At 39.7% G+C, this 13637-nt stretch overlaps 1 long non-coding RNA gene across 1 annotated transcript; it reads right to left on the bottom strand.

The window, feature by feature from the left end:
• Positions 1-9773: 9773 nt before the first annotated feature.
• On the bottom strand, positions 9774-11932 carry LOC122034443. The gene is made up of 4 exons (XR_006126709.1): positions 11353-11932; positions 11209-11262; positions 10992-11120; positions 9774-9989 (listed from the first exon to the last, which is right to left on the bottom strand). It is a non-coding gene; the product is annotated as an uncharacterized LOC122034443 (long non-coding RNA).
• Between the last annotated feature and the right edge of the window lie 1705 nt (positions 11933-13637).

Here is a 13637-nt window from a genome sequence, read left to right as displayed (position 1 = left end):
TGAAATTGATTTTTGAAAAGATTTTTAAATAATTTTTTAAATAATTTTTGAAATTGATTTTTGAAAAGATTTTTAAATAATTTTGAAATGATTTTTAAAAAGATTTTTAAATAATTTTGAAATGATTTTAAAAAAGTTTTTTAAACAATTTTGAAATGATTTTTAAAAAGATTTTTAAATAATTTTTTAAATAATTTTTGAAATGATTTTTAAATAATTTTGAAATGATTTTTAAAAAGTTTTTTAAACAATTTTGAATTTTGAAATGATTTTTAAAAAGATTTTTAAATAATTTTGAAATGATTTTTAAAAAGTTTTTAAAACAATTTTGAAATGATTTTTAAAAAGATTTTTAAATAATTTTGAAATGATTTTTAAAAATTTTTTTAAACAATTTTGAAATGATTTTTAAAAAGATTTTTAAATAATTTTTTAAATAATTTTTGAAATGATTTTTAAATAATTTTGAAATGATTTTTAAAAAGATTTTTAAATAATTTTGAAATGATTTTTTTTAAAATAATTTTGAAAAGATTTTTAAATAATTTTTGAAATTGATTTTTGAAAAGATTTTTAAATAAAAAAGATTTTTAAACAATTTTGAAATGATTTTTTAAATAATTTTGAAAATATTTTTAAATAATTTTTTAAATAATTTTTGAAATTGATTTTTAAATAATTTTGAATTTTGTTTGAAAAGATAATTTTATTCCTTAGTCATCTCACCCGATTTACATTGTCAATCAGGGAATCCTATAATTGATGTGAGATGAATTGAGGTTCAATTTACAGGTTTAGTTTAACTTTGTGTTAGATTCAGGTTTAGCTTTGGGTTTAACAAGTAGGCATTCTTTGGATAAACTTCTGGGCTATGGTGAGTCACAAGGAACTCATTAAAGTAACCATGCCTTCGAGGTTTCCCAAATAGTCCTACCCACTGAACTTAATACTAACCCTTGGTGTAACTAGTTAGGATCCATTTAAGGGTAGCTTCGGTTAGTTCCACTTGGCCAAATGCACCAGGTCGAAGCCATATCTTCCTAGACATGCGATGCCCAAGTTTCCCTAACGTACTATCATCCAAAAATTTCACCAGTACTGTCTTTCAAGTTAAATCCAACCCTTTTTACTCTATCCTTAATTACCCTACCGGGTAGTCTACTCTTGTTTTACCCATTCCGGGTAAATTAGGTTCAGTTACCCTGTCGGGTAGTTCAGTTGGAGGTGCCAGCTAGTTTGGATCCTCTATCTACTTTTCACAATTTCGATTTGTTGAATTTTGAATTTGTTTTTTTAATTTTGAATTTTGAATTTGATTTTTAATTTTAGATTTTTAATTTAATTTCGAATTTTGAATTTGATTTTTGATTTTAGATTTTTAATTTAATTTCGAATTTTGAATTTTGAATTTGATTTTTAATTTTAGATTTTTAATTTAATTTCGAATTTTGAATTTTGAATTTGATTTTTAATTTAATTTCAAAATTTTAAATTAAGATCGTTTTTATTTTAGCTTTCCCTGGATCACGACCTCGATATGGTCTGTCGAGGTAGTATATTTGATCCTTCGGAACCCAGTATTGGCCAAGTCCAATTTGATTGATCAATTTGGACTTGGGGACCCATGCTTGGACTGATTTACTACTTTGTTTGTTTATTAAGGATAAATAGGATTTATATTTCTTTTTATATCCTAGCTCAGTTCTATTGTATACGGCTCTTTGTGTCCCAAGAATTAGATCCAAATTCTTGGAGCCCAGAGAGAATTTTTCTAAAGTAATTTTTAAATCTTTTAACTGATTTTTCAGATTTAAATTTTCTTTCTCAAGTTGTTGTACTTGAGTTGAATCTTCAGTTAGAGGTTTTGATTTAGTTACTTCTTTAAGAATGGTTACCTCTTTTAAAAGTGACTTAATTTTCAAATTTGACTTGGCTAATTTGCGAAGTAAATAATTGACTAAATTATTAAGCCTAGGAATACTTACAGTGGAGTCTGGCCCTTCGGAAACGGATGCGGATCCGTGGCTTTGTTCGGAGTCTGCTTCTGACTCGCTCTCGGATTCGCTGATCTGGTCCCAGGCCATCAATGCGAGTAAACTCGTTTAGTTGAGTTCGTCGTCTTCGTCCTCTGAAGAAGATTCGTCCCAGGTTGCCTTTAGGACTTTCCTTCTTCTTTGCTTCTTGGCTTCCTTTTGATTAGGGCAGTTGGCTTTTATATGCCCCTTTTGGTTGCACCCGTAGCAAGTGACTTCGAACTTTGTCTTTGAGTTCTGTTGAGCCTCCTTGGATTGAACTGCCTTCTTTAGATCTTTCTTGTTGAAGCCCTTCTTCTTCTTGTAGAGTTTCTTTACAAGATTCACAAATTCGCTGGCCAGTTCATCTTCTGAATCTTCTGAATCGGGTTCGTCTTCTGATTCCGATTCAACTTTTCGCCGTCCTCTTGATTCCCGTGTTCAACTCGTTCCTACAACCAAAGCAATCCCTTTCTCGGATGGCTGTGCATTAGTTTGTTCATGGAGTTCAAATTCACTAAATAATTCGTCTAATTTTAAGGAGGACAAATCCTTAGAGACTTTGTAGGCATCTACCATTGATGCCCACAATGTATTCCTTGGAAATGAGTTTAAAGCATACCTTATGACGTCCCGATTCTCTATCTTCTGCCCGATTCCGTGAAGAGAGTTGAGGATGTCTTGGATTCTCGCATGTACAGAACTCGCCGTCTCGCCTTCCTGCATTTTTAGATTATATAACTTATTAAGTAGAAGATCTCTTTTACTTACCTTGGTGTCGTCAGTGCCTTCATGGAGTTCGATTAGCTTTTCCCATAGCTCCTTTGCGGAGGTGAATGGGCCGACCCTGTTGAGCTCTTCCTTGGTAAGGCCGCACTGGAGGGTGCAGGTAGCTTTGGCGTCAGCTTCCACCTTTTTGATTAGAGAGGCGTCCCACTTCTCGCAGGGAGTCGGTTTGCCGTCGTCTTCGGATGGTAGCTGAAGTCCCGTCTTAATGATCATCCATGTTTCGAACTGAATCTTCAAATACGTCTCCATTCTTCCCTTCCAGTAACCGAAATCATATCCGGAGAATAGTGGGGGACGAACAGTACTGAACCCCTCTTGTTGAGACATTTTGATCTGAAAGAGTACAAAAACACGAAGATCTATTCCAAGACTGAGTCTTGGATTAGTAGTGCTGGAAGCAGAAAAAGAAAACGAGCTCAAGTGGTATTGACCAACTTTGAGCAAAAAACGATTCGATAAAAGAATTAAAATATAGCTATAAAGCTAAATGTTAATTACCCTTTTTTTTCTTTTTTTTTCTTTTTAAAAATACCACGAAAAAAATTTGTTTTGAAAGGTGGTTGCACCAATTCAAAACGACCCCGCTCTGATACCAATTGTTGGATCGACACCGCGCTAGAGGGGGGGTGAATAGCGCTCGTGGCTAAAATCGTTCGATTATCGGAATCGTAAAACGTAAGAGTTAATGCAGCGGAAATTAAGTTAAGAGACACAGACACGAAGGAGTTACTTCGTTCGGAGCCTAAGGCGACTCCTACTCGAAGGGCCGCGATCCTTGATCGCTTTCGGTGGGCAACAACTATAAATCCGTTAAATAGTTACAGATTGCAAGTACAATAATAAAATATACCAACAACAATGTAGAATAGAAAAGACTGAGCTCCGGGTCGTCGGGGTGTACTTGCAGCACTTCAGGATGGTCGTATTCGCAGCACGTTGCAGAAGATCGCTTTTCAAAGTTCTGTTTGAAGCTGCACCTCAACCCTCCTTTTATATGCGGTTCCGGGCGCTTGAATCCCTTCCAGGCGCCTGGAGTGTGACGTGGCCAACCAACCTGGATGCTCCACGTGGCGAAGTCGCGCAGGGGATAAACTTTGGTCCCGGGCGCCCGGACACTCTTTTTCCAGCAGGTTCCTCACCTGCAAACAAAGGTTAGTCCGAGCAAAATACCCTGCAAGACAGTGTTAGAATATGATAAAACATAGTAAGGAATAAACGACAGTCTTCGGATTGTCCGAGTCTGACTTTGGATTTCCAGCCGGAAACCCTAGGTCGACCCGACGCCTACTGTTCCCTCTGCGGGGAACGCGTCCTCACCTACTCCACTCAGGAGATTTACCTGTTGCCAGCCGATCCTCCAGATCGACTGGACTTTTGCTCAGCACCCGATGCTTCCGGACTTTCTGCTGGACATCCGCTTCCCCGGCTAGTCCAGTCTTTCACCTGGTTCGCGACACCAGGACTTTTCACCTAGGGTTACCACCCCCTAGGACTTTTGCCTGAAGCCCTCGACCTGCCAAGACTTTCAGCATAGGGTTACCACCCCATGACTGGGTTACCGAGCCTAGTTTGTTCCTGGCTAACACTAGGACTTTCCTGAAATCCTCAAGTAGACTTGTTAGACTAAAAAACATCTTAACTTTGAATTCTTTGCCGTTATCAAAACACGAGTTCGATCGTCGGATGCTTCCCGCACCAACATCTAGATTAGCTACTGGATTAGTTTGCTAACCAATTTGTGTTTTTAATTAGATGTTCTGATTAACCTTAGTTTGATTAGTTTAGGTTATTTAGTTAGCTAACATTGTGCTATACATTGAATCTATTGTTGCTGAGATGAAGTTGAGTTTGTTAATGCTCATCTTGAGGAATTGATTGTTTACCTCTGTCCAATGTTGTTGAGAATGAGCCTTTGAGCTTAGTTGTTGAATTAGATTGTAATCGTGCATTAGATGATATTTTGGCATCTACAAGTTGTTTTAACTATTGAGTTTCCTTATTACTATTATTATAAGTTGTAGATGTGGAAATCAATTGATTGGATGTAGTGATACATGAGAATCTGAATTTAATTGATACAAAGTTGTTGAAATGAGTGTATCATGTTTAGATGAGACTTACATTCTAGATCCATTTTAATTTGTTCCAATGAACATTTGGGAGTTAGATGTATTCAAGTTGAAATTAGATTTTTATTGGAACCAATTCTAGGATTTACACACACTAGTTATCCTTGGAAAAATATGACTTGGGACTCCTTACTACATGTATTATTTTAGTTTACGAATGAGTTCCAATCTTTATTAATTTGATGTGCCACGTGACATGCAAAAAGGTCGACACCAAGCCCCCTAAAGACTCAAATGTTAGTGCGGGAAGCATCCGACGATTGAACTTGTGTTTTGATTATTTCAAAGGGTCCAAAGTTAAGTTGTCTTATTATCTAACAAGGTTCATTGAGCTTGTAAGAAAGTCCTAAGTTGTCTTATGCAAAAGTCCTAGTGGATTCTAAGCAGGTGGAAACCCCTAGGAAGTGGTAACCCTAGGTGGTGGAAAGTCCTAACTGCGATTAGGCAGGTGGAATATCTTAGGGGGTGGTAACCCTATGTCCTAGGGGTGGTAACCCTAGGCTGAGGAAAACCCTAGGGGCTGGTAACCCTAGATCCTAGGGGGTGGTAACCCTGGGCAGAAAGTCCAGTCGGTCTAGAGAACCGATCTGGTAACAGGTAAACTCTCTTGAGAAGAGTAGGTGAGGACACGTTCCCCGGTGAGGGTCGGTTCGACCTAGAATTTCGACGAAACTCAAAGTCAGAACCGGACAGTCAGATGCTGTCAAATTTTAGTTTATATATATTGATTTATGTCTGGACTAACTTTATTTTGTAGAAAATAAGGGGCTGGAAAAAGCTGGTCCAAGCACCCGGAAGGGGTCCGGGCGCCCAGAGTCGGTCCAGGCACCCGGAACTCAAAAGTTATCACCAAGCTGATGTGGTGTGCGCGGAGTGGCCGAGCCACGTGGTCCAAGTGCCCGGAGGGGTTCCAGGCGCCCGGAATAGCCTATAAAAGAAGCTTCAACTAGGAGCTTCAGTAGAACACAACGAACGACTTTCGCTTCTTCGAGCTGCTCAGAAAACGCTTCCATGACGCCCGAAAGCTCCGACGACGATTCTTCTAGATATTTCCTCATACAAAGTTGTCAGTATTGTTTTATTTAAAAGTTACTTGTACTACAACTGTAATCATTTTGTATTGTTTCGGATTGATTAGTGATTGCCCATCGAAAATACTCTTATGTACTGGCCTTGGAGTAAGAGTCCCCACAAGCTCTGAACCAAGTAATTCTTGGTGTTTGCGATTGTTTAGTTGTTTTCATTTTCCGCTGCGTATTTACTCAAAATGAACGAATTAGCCACGAGCGCTATTCCCCCCCCCCCCCCTCCTCCTCCTTTAGCGCTTTACGATCCTACATAAAAGACCTGAAGCGCCTCAGTTGGCAAAAGGACCCATTGAGGAAAGGATAATCGTAACGCTACACTCAAGGCGCCCTGGATGACCCAAGGCACTCCGAATGACTCGAGGCGCCTTCGATTACTTGAGGCACCTCCAATATGCTAGATCAACCGAACGTTGGCAGAGAAGCAGATAACAACTTAGCCTTCTAGAAGCAACCTGGATCGCTAGAGACGCTCCAAATACTTCAGATCAGCAAAATGGTCACTTCGACCAGAGACTATAAAAAAAGGCTTTGAGATCGAAGTTTAAACAACACACTCAATTTTTAATTTTCTAAGCTTTGTATTTCTTTTCGTGCTTTCTAACATTGTAAGGGGCTACTCCATCTCCGTGTCAAAAAAGGAAATTGATAGTGCTTCTAATTGCCTTAGATTAACAACCATGGAGCCACCCAAGTTATAACAAAGTAAACCTCTGAGTCCTACTTTCTATTTTTATGTTTTTTCTTTAATTAATTAGTGTGCCCTTACTAGCAAGTACGCAAGAGAAATAGTTAACACTTCTTGCAGATCAATTAACCACCCCTCTAATCAGTCTATCGATCCAATAAGTGGTATCAGAGTCTAATAGCTTTAGAATAATTAACTGTTGAATAAAACAATAAGGAAGATGGCCAGATCAAGCATCCACCCACCAAAGTTTCAAGGGGAGTTCACACTTTGGAAGCGTCGAATGGAGGTATGTTTTTAAACAAATTTTGACGTATTATTAACTATTAAATATGATTTTGAAGCATCCCAAGGACAAGAACAAAGAAGAAAAAGAAGACCACCAATGGAACAAGAAGCAATAGACCGAGTTTATGGTAAATGGTAAGGCAAAGTTCCATCTTTTGAGTGTACTACTATCTCAAGAAGTCAATCAGATTGGCACTTATGACTCTGCCAAAGAATTCTAGGAGAAGTTCCTAGAGATGCATGAAGAAATCTCGGAGGCTAAACTAGCAAGATGAGATTTGCTCAGAAATTAGCTAAGAAACCTCCGGATGAAAAAAAGAAAAGGTGGCACAATTGCATGCCAGATTGAAGGAGTTAATAATTGGCCTCAATAGCCTTGGTGAAATGATAATGAATCGAAACTCACTTAGATACACTCTAAATGTTTTTCCAATAACTCAAGAGTGGACTTCGATTGTATACTCGTATTATATTTTGGAAAAAATAGACATAAGTAGCTTAGAAGAACTTTTTTCTATATTTGAATTACACGAGTCAAGATGTGTAGGTCTAAAAAATAAAGAGAAGTCAACTCAAAACCTAGAATTACAAGCTAAGAAATATGAATCAGATTCAAAGTCATCCCTCAGCAAAAATGAAGAGGCATACATCGTAAGAAAGTTCAATAAATTTTTTTATTTTAACAATTTTGATAAGAAAGTTTCTACGAAGAAAAAGGAAAGTTAAATGTTATAACTGCGATGAAGGACATATCAATGATAGCTATCCCAAATTAGAAGGAATGGGAAAAGAAAAGAACAAATGGGAGCTACGGAAGAGTACACTAATGGAATGAGAATGACGCACGCGGTGCATTCGAGAGATGAGAAACAGGGAGGAAGTATACTTGAGGAGAATGTCGGAGCTAGGTTCGAGTGAGCTCAACCCTGGATGGTCAGATTATCACCCAGGCGAGCAAGAAGAAAAATGGTCAACTATTATGGTTGACCATTTCAGGCACCTCCATTGATTGGAGGCGCCCTTAAGACTCGAAGACTCGAGGCGCATTGATTGGCTTGAGGCGCCTCAAATGAGCAGAAGGAGCCATTACGAAGAGGATAACTACAATAGCTGGGCTCAAGGTACCCTAGATAACTCGAGGTTCCCTGAATGACTTGAGGCGCCTTCGATTACTCAAGGCACCTCCAATATGCCAAATCATCCGAACATTGGCAGTGAAGCAAATAACAACTCAGTCCACTGGAGGCGCCCTGGATCACTGGAGGCTCCCCGGATCACTGGAGGCTCCCCTGATTTGTCACGTCAACAAAATGGTCACTTTGACCAGAATCTATAAAAAGAGGCCTTGAGCTCAAATTTTAAACAACACACTCAGTTTTTCATTTTCTCAGCTTAATATTTCTTTTTGTTCTTTTAAACACTGTAAGACGGGGGTAACTCCACCTCCGACCTTGTCAAATAAGGAGATTGATAATGCATCTAACTGTTTTGGATTAACAACTATCCAAATTATAACCAAGTAAATTCTCTGAGTCCTTACTTTCTATTTTTATGTTTATTCTTTAATTAATAAATGTGCCATTGCTAGTGAGTAAGCAAGAAAAATAGCTAATACTTCTTGCAAGTTGATTAACCACCCTTTTAACAAGTCCACTGATCTAACACCTCTAGTTAGATATCAAAATTTGTGATGATGAGAATTCTTACCAAATGAAAAAAAATGATAAATCTGTTGAGTCACTTCGGAGCTAGAGGGGGGTGAATAACTCATCTCGCTTGTTTTCTTGCTTCAAAGATGATGATGATGCAACAGAAACCTCACGGCAAGCTCACAATGCTAACACCAGAATTTACTTGGTATCCACCTCGAGAAGAGGTAACTAATCCAAGGATCCACACACACGAGAACTCTCTACTAAGAAAAACACTCCTTTTCGAAATAATCTAGAGGTGGAGAAACCTCGTACAAACTCACACAAGCATACAACTCGAAATAAGAAGTAAATATAAACAATACAATGAATAACCTCTCTTATTCGATCTCGTGTAGCTTGTCAATGTCTCTTGAATCTTGGAAGTGTAGCAACACTTATTCCCAAGATGCTCCAAGAACTTGCAGAAGAATTGTGAGCTCGGTGGAGAAGATCTTCGTGTAAGCGCTGTCTCATTTGAACTCGTTGTCGCCTTTATATTCCACGATCTAATGCTCCCAATCGATTGGGTCTCCTCCCAATTGATTGTCACGTCAGATCCTAGCAATCCTAGCCATCCAAATCCTATATTCTGCACAACGGTTATATCCCAATCGATTGACCAATCGATTGGGGAGGCTTGAATCGATCGACCGATCGATTCAAAATGCCTCTGTGCTCTCGTTGGAAAAGCCCTGAATAGATTGACCGATTAATTCAGTCTTCCTCACATTCCTGCGAGAAATCCAGCCCTAATCGATCATCCACCCCAATCAATCGGCTGATCAATTAGCGTGGCCCAATCGATTGGATGATTGATTGTCACGCCCCCAGAAGAGACCCTGCCCGAAGAACTTTCGGCAGCATCTCCCTTGTACGGGTGATAGTCTAAATTATTACTACATACAAAATATACATCAGCCACATACGGTTGGAATATATACATAAATAGAAACAACATAACCACGCAGTTAATATACGCAGCCTACCCGGCTGGACATAAATGAATAAAATAACCACGCAGTTAATATTTAGCCCACACGGCTGTATCAAAAACGCAACGGAAAAACGAAGAGAAAACCCACAATCCACAACCAAAGTTTACTAGCCAATTAGGCTTACACAACCACAAGCGTACAAAAACAAAACACTATGAATCAAACTCCAAACATAAACCAATTCACACAATACCAAACTCGTTGTATACAAAAAAAATACAAGTAAAGCGGAAATAAAACTGGTATAACGCAGGACCCAAGACTGGCAGCCGGCATCTCTCCAAGCATTCATGAATCATCTATTGCTACCTGGCGATAGTGCATGAACATATATAAACAAACAGAGAATGCCAAAAGGAATACAGTCTCATAAGAAGAATAGCAGATACTAAAATAGAATCATAATAAATGTTTATACCTGAAACCATATCCTAGGCTAGGTATAGAAGGTCAGAAAGGGCACAAATCTGCTACAATACTGCTCATAACTACAGAGGTAATAAGCAAGGTATATACAATTTTCGATGAATAAACTAATGTCTAAACATCTACAATGAGAGTATATCTCAACATAAGGCAGCATATCAGCATATGTGAACAACAGCAGTAAGTAAGCAATAATAGCATATATAAACAGCAGCAGCCACAGCAAGTATAATAACAGCATATGCACGGATGGTCACTCCCGCCCACCTCTCTACACCATGACCCCTGTATGGTCGAGAGGGCGGGTCAGTAACAGACTGTACAACACTCCAGCTACCACTCTCACGAGTGGTCGAGGGGACAGTTGCATAGTAGCTAACTAGCTACATCTGCAACGGGGTCCCTGCTGCTCAAACTCCAGCTACCACTCTCCATGAGTGGCCGAGTGCGGCATGACAGGATAAGTGGCATCAACTCCAGCTACCACTCTCTCGAGTGGCCGAGGATACAGCCCTGGTCAACGACTCTCTCGACCGCAAGGGAGAATTGGTCGTTGACATGCATGCAATGACATGGTGCGAACAATGCAACATTCATCATATATATATAAACAGAAACAGGTATGCTACATGAAGCCAGCATGTTCAATATAATACATAAATAAACAACAGTCAAAGCATACAAACATGGTATCTAGTGTCTGCTACTTATCATGGACGACAACAAGAGACTGTATAGATGTGGAAACGAATATCTCAAAGATCACATGGAAGTATCAAGCATAGGAAGAACAAGAGTGGAGTCAAGATAAAAATAATATTTTATCCAAAATAGTTCATGCATCAAGGTCAAAGTACTAAAAGAAACAAAGCAAGAAGTACCCACCTTTATATGTAGATCGTGATGAACTAAATTCCACGTCAAAATGCACATCTCAAAATCAGTAGCCAACCCCAATTCATCAATTCACCTTGATTAATCTCCTTCATTGATTAACTCAGATCTAACCCAGCCCTAGTTTAATTCATCAAAGTGGTTAGATTAAATTAAATCCTCAATTAACCATAGCATACCATAAACTTTCTAAATTAAGGTTACCCACCATGAACTTAAAATCCATAGCTACTCCAGAAACATAACGATCTCGAAGGAAAATCTATAACATCCCAAATCCGTCCCATGTTTTAGAAGCAAACAGGAAGCAGCGAGAAGATTAGAAATCAAAGCATATACCTCAACAACCTACCCAAGCTTTTCAGGAACAAAGGAAAGGAACAAAACACCAACCAGCCCAGTCGAATCTTTCATGATCTTGATCCAAAATCTCAACATATCTAGACCTCTCCAGCCACACCAAACAGCACCGGAAGAACCCTGCTCGATCAGTTAGGGCACGGCTCGGGAAGAGAGGGGTCGACGTCGGCCGTTGGCTCGTCGCGGCATCTCTGGTGCTGGCACGAGGAGAGGCTGGCGGCTGCGATATGTGGTGCTCGTGCGAGGGAGAAGAGTCGCGGCTGGGGTGCTCGCGCGAGGGCCAGGGATTGACGGCTGTACTTGCAGGAACTCGCGAGGAGAAGATCGACAACGCTGGGTGAGGGCTCGGGAAGAGAAGGTTCGGCGGTGTGAGAGCTAGGGCATGAGGACCCGCGAGAGGGAGAGGGAAGGAAGGAGTTCGGCGGAGGAGGAGGGGCCGACGGCGTCCGGGGGTGCTCGTGCGAGGGAGGGAAAGCTCGCCGGCAGCAGGTTTGGGATCTCGCGAGGGGGAGAGGGCTTGGGGAAGAGAGGGATTCAGCGAGTCAGCGATGGGTTTGGGAAAACACAGGATTCGGCCAAAAAACCTAGGTTTCGGGTTTAAATAAAATTCATTAACTCCCACTTCCGGGTATTCCAAACAGGCTTTAACTAGCTTAACCAATCCACCCCTCTTAAACTCGTCATATGGGCTTCGATTAAATCCAGAAAAATTTCTAAAAATTTCTAAAAATTTCGTTAAGATTATTTCTCGAATAACCTTATTATTTAATTATTTTTTGGGTACCGTATTTTACATTGATTGGGAACCTCTCTATGCTCACGAGAAGGTCTCCCCAATCGATCAGTTGATCAATTGGACTCCTTCTGTTGGTACCTCAAGATTATTTTGATGTGATCAAACAAGTTAGGTTAGGTCCTGTTGTGTTTAATCTTGTGTCTAAGTGTGCAGGAGCTTAGGAGCACAGGATGTCGAGCAAAAGACGCAGCTAGCGAGAAGGACCGCACGGGAGAGAGCCGACGGGCTTGGTGCATCTGAGAGAAGAGGTACTGCGGAAAAGTACGTTGGCACACGAGAAGGAGGCGCGCGACGTTTCTGAGGGATGAGAAGTCAGGAGCGGAAGCTTGCTCGAGAAGGCTGAAAGTTGGGTTCGGGTGAACCCTATTCCGGATGGCCGAGATCACCCAAGTAAAAGGAACTGGAGCGGAAGATCTAGACCGAGATGAGCGAAACCGGAGCGGAAGGCCCGAATTGGAAAAAGTCAACTTGGTTGACTTTCCTGGTCCGAGCGCCCGAAATAGGATTTTATCCGGATCACGTTTGACCATGATCTGTTGCGAAGGGAATAAAATTTTATCCCCCTCTGGGCGCCTGGAATCCTTTTAGGTGCCCCAAGCAGGGCTATATAAGCAGCTCTGCCCCCAAAGCTAAAAAACAACAAGAAATTGTGAAACAACACTTGTACACATCCATTGTTCTATTTTAGCTTTCTATTTCTACGCTTCCATTGTTGTAAAGAGGTTTCTCCGCCTGAAGGAGAATTTTAGTGCACTTTAACTTCCTTGGATTAACAACCTCTCCAGTTGTAACCAAGTAAATCTGTGAGCCTCGTCTTTTTAGTTTATCTCTTATTTTGTTTATGCAAGTGTTTAGTTTAATTAAGTTATAAGTCCAAAGAAGGTTTGTTTTGCTTGATTTGTGTAGGAGCTATTCACCCCCTCTTTAGCCGACCTCCGAGGTGCTGGTTAGTCGTAGGAAAATGTACCGGTTCCACTGTATAAAAATTTTTGTACAAGTGTCAAACCTTTCCTTAAATAACCTATTGTGTTCTTTAGAAGTTAAATTAGGAATCGCAGAAGAAACTTAACATCATTTATTCCAAATTTAACTTATCTATTCTTAATGGTTTAGATTTGAATCGCAAGCAAAACTTAACACTATTGATTCAAATCCACCTATGTTATTAATTCCATTAAATATTAATTTTTAAAATTGGCTTCCAGCACTGCATGACGAGACACATAGCCTTCTTGGATATGGGAGCAACCACCACCGCCTAGACAAAGCCTTTTAAGGAAAGCTAATATTTAATTTCCTTAAATAACTCTAGGTTAACCAAAAAGAACAATCGAATCACAAATTCGAAAAAGAAGAAAACACAAACTCGAAAAACTAATTCGAAAAACTATATCTAATGCCTCTTGTGTTTGGAATTCTTACAAAAAAAAAATAACTAGCATGATGCGGAAAATAATTACTAATTATACCTTCTCTTTGTA

This window comes from Zingiber officinale, chromosome 11B (assembly GCF_018446385.1).
Source record: "Zingiber officinale cultivar Zhangliang chromosome 11B, Zo_v1.1, whole genome shotgun sequence".
Lineage (NCBI taxonomy): Eukaryota > Viridiplantae > Streptophyta > Magnoliopsida > Zingiberales > Zingiberaceae > Zingiber > Zingiber officinale.
Note: the sequence above shows the minus strand (reverse complement) of the source record. Positions and strands in the feature narration are given on the sequence as shown.